This window comes from Sebastes fasciatus, chromosome 19 (assembly GCF_043250625.1).
Source record: "Sebastes fasciatus isolate fSebFas1 chromosome 19, fSebFas1.pri, whole genome shotgun sequence".
In the NCBI taxonomy this organism is placed as follows: Eukaryota; Metazoa; Chordata; class Actinopteri; order Perciformes; family Sebastidae; genus Sebastes; species Sebastes fasciatus.
Window position 1 is genome coordinate 20,663,317 of NC_133813.1, and position 7,372 is coordinate 20,670,688.

A 7,372-nucleotide genomic window follows, 5' to 3' on the forward strand; every position below is an offset into this window, starting at 1 on the left:
ACAAGACTCCACAGAGCAAAATAAAGAACATTTCATCAGAGCTATGGGAGCACTTCTGGAGACTCGTATAATCTGATGTCGATATGTTGCAACCTGCATGGAGTGTGGTGGCCATTTTGTGTCTGAGCACCTCATACTTGCCGGTGATTCAGTGGATTGCACCAGTGCATATGCAAGTATAGTCTATGGTGTGATATAGTCAGGTTTGAAGAATTAATTCTCCACACTTTGTTGAACTAAACAATAAAGAAACATACAATTCAGCCTGATATGAGCTATTTTTGTAGCATTTAATTTGCTGCAAAGTTATTGTACTGGCTGTTATAACTTAAGCTTTGTCTGTTTAAATAAACTGACCATTACATTTCATCTAATACACATAAAATGCGTCTGATGTCGACGTGTTGCAACCTGCATGAAGTGTGGTGGCCATTTTGTGTCTGAGCACCGTGATTCAGTGGATGGCGCCATATGCAAGTATATAGACTATGATATGCTGCAGTCAGATGGAAATTTGAAGAAAAAAGACTAAATATAATAATAGAGAATAGAATAAAGACATTTCAGCTCTGTCTGATTTAATACATTTAATTAGATATTGCACATAAAATGCATCCAACAGGAAGAGCTAGGTGTGTAAAGATATACAAAATAACTTTGTAGCAGTACAAAATATCCAAAACCAAAACAGCAACTTTAACAATCTTGTATATCTGCATTTACCAAAAGAATATGAAATCATAGCTACAATGTGGAGTAACAAATAAAAAGTGATCTCAACATTTGATCCCCAATGAAATTAATCCACTTTGCGAACCACAAAAAATGTCCCCGTTCATATATAAGAAGCCATTTAATTGTCAGATTTGTCCATTAATTACTGGCTACACTGTGTCTGATTCTGAACAATCTTGTATTTAAATATGCAACAGGATTCATGGACATATATTAAAAGCCAGACAACACTTGCTACAACACTTTAATGGTCAACGAGGATTCTACCAAGTGTATCTGATGTTAAAAACGACAGTTCTTACTGAGAGAACACACTTTTTGTTGGAAAAGCTGCAGTGGTGGAGGGTATGGCATGCCTGTCCCGCAGCAGCAGCAGCAGGAGACACCATCCCCCCCCCCCCCCCTTTTACCCTGTAAATTATAGCAGCACTTTAGCTAATGAAAGAGTTGAAGACCGGGCACTAATAAAAGCCATTAAGTGAATAAAGCACTTCCCCTCTAACAAAATTAAAGAATCTACCCATTTGGAGAGGGAGGACTCTGTATTAATATTTATGAAATGCGGAACCGGCGGCCCCCCCAAACTCAACCCAACCAACGTCCAATCCCAGCCTGACCAAGTCCTCCTAGCCAGTGCACCTATCCCAAGAGAACACCACCAACCCCTCCTAGCTTGAAGGAGGGGCAGGAGATGGGGACTTCAAGGGTGCTGAGGACGCAGTCAGGACAGTCTGTCTCCAGTTGAGCAAGCTGGAAGACCACAAGAACACAGCTCAGAACTCCCAGTCGACTTCATCGCTCCTCAGCCGGCTGCAACACCAACACCAACTTTGGGGACCAGAGGACGGAAAGGTGGGTTTCTTGGAAAGACCAGATGTAAAGAAGTGAGTTTCCTAAAGACGGCAGCTGGAGGTTTTCAGTAAAATACAGAGTAGGTTATGACTTAAGTCTCACATTTGTATCACATTTGTAGCGTTGTATTGATAGTTTGTTGGGTTGTGACCCTTTAGTCTGAAGAATATTTGATGTCATTTCTTTGCTTTAAATCAGATAAGAACATTTTAACATTCTTTAGTCAAATTTGGAAATAGATTCTGAGAAGTTTGAAGTCCTTCTCCTGAAAGACATTGATTGCGGTGATCCATGAAGAAAGAAAAAAACCCCACCAAAAACAAGGTAAGGACTCATAATTATGTATCACAATCATCCATGCATAAAAGAAACATCACGCCATCCCATCAGCCACACTGCATCCCTTTCAAACATCCTCATTGTTCTGGAAAAACAGAAGTCTGTTTCACTGCCGCCGCCCACCATTTTCACCCAAAGTAACTCCCATTTCCGCGCCATTTGGTCAACTACAAATGTCTCTTTTGGTTCATCCATATGCATTGTGGTGTAATTTCATCATACAAAGTGGTTCAGTTGCCAGAGCTCTAAGTTGATTATCGCACTATGCCCTCTCATTTTAGTAAGATGTCCCAGGGGAGCTGAAAGAGAAGGTAACAAGATTGTCAAACCTTTTGGAGAAACAGCTGTCTTCTTAGCTTGATGGTATCATGACTCTTGACATTGCACTCAGTGACCGTTAACATGGTTAGGACTAAATTGCCAGAAGGGGTCTTTACACTAGAAGGACAGCAAATGTCCTGAGATGGACAACAGCAATAACTATCATTCTTGGGTCCATTGGTATCTCTAGCCACCAAGACTTCTTTTTTAGTCAATTACATGTAAAATCTTTAGAGACTGGACTCTATGAGATGAAGGATGAATTACCCAAAGTCTGTTTCCATTGATAAGTTGAAGAACATGCAACAGACTGATGGAAAACTGATTTGATTACGCCACCCTTCCTCAGGCCTGCTGTGAATCTTTTCTTGAAAATGTTTAATGTTTGAGTTTTTAGACTTTTTCTTAGACTTTTTTTTAGACGTCGTGTCTGGTGGAGTCGGGCGCGAAGGGCGGGAGGGTGGGGTTTGACGCAGTTTGTGCGCAGGAAGGGTGTAGCCCTTTTTTTCCGCAGTGAGTGTGACCTATGACTAATCGTTTTCTTTTTTAATCCTGCAGATGTTCTTAGCTGCAACCATGTTACAATTAATTTCTAATCATTGTGTGAACCAATGGTGTCTTTTTTTGACAATCTATCCATGAGCTCGGATCTCCTCCCTCACACTTTTGGACGTTTTCGCCTCTTGGACTTCAGATACAAATCGAGCCGTGGGATTGTCCTTCAACTGCAAGAAAATACTTTGACAATTTCTTTTTAGGAGTTTTAATACTTGATGAGTTGGTTGACGACAGCAAAAAAATATATATATTCTGTTTCACTGATTTTCTCCCTTTAATTCCAGCTACATTTAAACCAAATAACAAAGCTTTCACGATCCTCGGATGCCTTGATATGTAGAGCTGGATCCCGTGCTATCTGTGTTTTTTGTGTGTGTCTTTGCCCAGGACCCCATTGTGCTTGATCTAACCATGCAGTTTGCTTCTGTCCATGGTTGTGCCAAGCACCTTGGAGGCTTGTGAGCACTATCGGCCTTCTGTTGCGAACTCCCGAGCTATTTAAAAAAACTTTGATTTTCATTTTCATGTCAGTAATGTACTTGTGCATTTTTTAAATGTAGAAATATACATGAAATGAACTCCAAAATAGGGCAATAAAGCTTAAATACTTGGAGAGAATTAAGACTATAAGGTATGAACAAGAGGAACATGGCTCTATCTTGGTTTTTATTCTTATTCCTGTTGTTTTATCTCATTATGTACTCTACGATTTAGGGCAATAAATATCGTCTATACATCACGTGTTTTTTATTGGCTTTTTTATGTTGAATGAAGGGCAAACATGTATTTTAAAAAGAGAGAAAGAGAGAGAGAGAGAGAGAGAGTGAGAGAGAGAGAGAGAGAGAGTGGGGCTCAAAGAGTTTATAGCCATCATGAAGATAAAACAGTCATTTTCTAAAAGCTGGTTGGTGTCAATATGGCAGATTTGTGGAAACGATTAATTACTGTAAGTGCTCTGTGGCTTTTAACTATATGGCTCATAATTTCAGACAGTGGAGGTCATATATTAAAACAATGTGCACCCTGTTAAGACTGCGGACACTTCACTGATCTGTAAATCAAACCCTGAGACTTACGAGCTCATGTGTTTTAGACGAAGGGAGTTTATGTTCTTGAAATGATGATCAAATTATATTGGTTTTGTTTCTATACAGTGCTTATTTATCAGTCTATGTTGTCCAATAAGTCAAATCACAACTAGTGCATTTAACCAATAAATTCTCAATGTATAAACCAGACTCGTCCTTTCTTTATGACTCTTATTTTAATGAATTCAGTCTTCACAGACACTTCAAGCACTGCAGGCATTACAAAATATTGATGTCAAATGTTTGACTTTGAATCACTGAATGGCCATTATTGCAATGAAGTACACCAAGAGCTGTGTCTTGTCATGTTGTAGCCTCTTGAGTCAATGCACTCTATCCTGGAGACATAATTATTAATGCATTTGTCATGTCCAATATATTACCAGAAAAATACACCTTCATTTGTAGGAATATATTTTGACTGCTATTTAAAATGATAGATTGTCATTGTTGGTTATGCCTTTATTTTATCGGATTGCACTCTCACTGTGGATGGGGTGATGTAATTCTTCAATCGTTGCTGCCACCTTGAATGCAGTTATTATATTTATTATTTCAAATACAATTTATCAAATGCATTTAATAAAAAAAAAAACATCAATAACCTTTTTTCACAGCAGACATTGTCAGAGAAGGAAAAGCACAAGTGTTACTATCAACATTACTATTTACTATTTCACTTTCTCCTGTGTCTCAAATGTAAAACCGAAATAGGTACCTTAACCCATTGACTTTGGTCGTGTTGTAAATGACAGAAGTACTGGTCTGAATATTATGTGAAATGGAAAAAATATTTGATAAGGATTTAGAAATGAATCCAATGTCTTTGATTTTAGGAATCCCAAGTACAAATATAACCACTGCAGCCAACAAAAGGTCATATAACATTCTTACATTTGCTGCTAGAAAACATATATTACTACAGTGGATTAGTGATAAGAAACCCTCTGTACAAGGCTGGCGTAAAGTCATATTTGAGATGGTCCCTTTGGAATGTCTCACAAATATTCTACATGCCAAAGTAGATCAGTTCCACAATATTTGGCAGCCCTATCTAACTATGGACTATTTCCTATGACCTCCTATATATATTCTTTGATCTGAGCTGTACCAGTGTTTGTTTGTTTGTTGTTTTTTTTGTTTTTTTATTCTTGTTCTTATTGTGTTTGTGAAAATAAAAAAAAACAATAAACATATTATAAAAAAAACAACATCAACAACTAGTGCCCAATGTAAGTGCCCTGATGTGATTTTTTTAATCCAACATTGAAGAATAAAACTAACAAAGTTATCTACAATGCATTTACTCATACGAACACATTACCACATCATTCCCATTAAAGTAAGTTAACTTAAACTGACTTATTTCCGTTAAATATATAAAGTATATATATATATAAAGTAGATCAGTTCTACAATATTTGGCAGCCCTATCTGAATTATGTTGGACCTTATCTCTCCTCCATTATCTCACAAGGAGTCTCCTGAACATGAACTCATATATCCTGTGACTTGTGATCCTGCACTATGGACTATTTCCTATGACCTCCTATATACATTTTTTGATCTGAGCTGTACCAGTATTTGTTTTTGTTTTTTTGTTTTTTATTCTTATTCTTATTGTGTTTGTGAAAATAAAAAAAACAATAAAGATATTGTAAAAAAAACAAAAAACATTACTATTTAAGTGTCCCAGTAAACTATGACAACAAGGTGGGTTTCCATCCAAATGTAGTGCTAGTTTTAATCAAAAATCTGCAAAAAAAAATGAAAATGAATGCTTGTTTCCATCCACTACTGTTATGCAGTTATTAGGAGTTGGTTCATTGAGATAAGCAGCAGGTGGTGCCTATTCTGCAGAAGAAGAGGACGCAATAAGATGAGGTCATTAAAAGACCGCCAGTCGGACCGCAAACCGTGAAAAACAATCAAACAATGTAGAAAACTGGATGTAAATGTGACATTTCTGTTTGTTCCATGTGTTAATGTGAGGTTGGTTGCATCAGATATGTGTGGAGCGATGAGGAGACACTTTAAATCTGCTGTGTTTCGTCTCTTCAGCCGAGCAGAAGCTTCACTGGACGTAAGTCACATGATTCATTACGTCATAATTTATTGGCTAAATCTGTTTCGCAAAATTAATTTACAAATATTAACGCAAACATTACAATTACAGAGTTATATCTGAACTGAGCAGATACCACGTTAAACATAAAACAATTACACAGACAATACAAAAGAATTAAACAGAATAAATCATAAAAAAAAAAAAAAAATGATACATAAAGTAAAAAATAAGATAAATCTTTTTCTTTTTTCTCTTTTTTTTTTTTAATTGATTAAGCGATTTTTAGTTATAGGGTCAGATAAGTTTCTAGTCAAATATAGAGATTTTTGACATATTTGGATTTCATTCATTTCAGGGACTTAAAGGGACTGTTTGTATCTTCTTACACGTATAAATCAATTCGGGTCGGTGTCCCATGCGCGCTCACGTGTGGCTGCGCTGTTCAGACAAGACTCCAACACAAACTACACAGAAGCACCAAAACCGCAAAGTTATATCTAGTGAAGCCCGTCTTGCAAAACAGTGTTGGCCACAGTCTGAGGACGCGGGGGAGACCGTAGCTTTGGTCTCCAGGGCCGGAGTCTCTGCTGTACTCTGCTCCTCTGCTCCTCTGCCTGCCTGCCTTCACTCACATCACCGCGCAAATTCTCACTCTCTCGCTCCACCTCACGTGCATGAGCGCACACTACACACTGCCGAAGAGTTAGTAGCTCTGAGAATATCTAGTGAATGTACAGTGGACGTTTGTGCAGAAATAACTGCTGCAGCTCCTCCAGACAAACAGAGGTTTCCCGTGTCTTGTGAAGTGACGGGGCTCCGCAACGAGTTACGTTATCGTCTTCGACCGGGTGCCGGTGTCTCCCTCCGGCCGCGGTTAGGAGGCTGAAGCAAGAAAAGCCAACACTAGGATCAGCATTGATTCATGGAGAGACCTTCGTCTGGTCAGCTAGCATTACTGCCAAGCAGGTGAAATATAGAGTGATATTGTGGTTTTAGCTGACGTGTGTCGCCTCACTGTTTTGACGGATGCTCGCTCACATTCACGTAGCGTGTGCACACGGGCGAGCGCGAGCAACAGGACACTGGCTTTCGTTGACTTTACGGCCACAGGTGTCGCTGTTACAATCAATTTCTGATTCTTACAAACAGTCCCTTTAATATAGAGATGAGTTTCATTAACACATGAGGATAGGTGGGGTCTTAAAACATTTAGCCCTATGAATAAAGAATTTGGCTAAAATTAGTAAAACATGAATCATTATTTCAAATGTTTTTTGGCACACATTTCTGTCAGGTAAGCACAGCAACGCCTTTCAAGGAAGCCTCTCAAAACCCCAAAGTTTGATTGCTAACAATTTCTGCGTGGACATTTACTTATTTAGAAAACAAAGTTTTGAAATAATTATATATT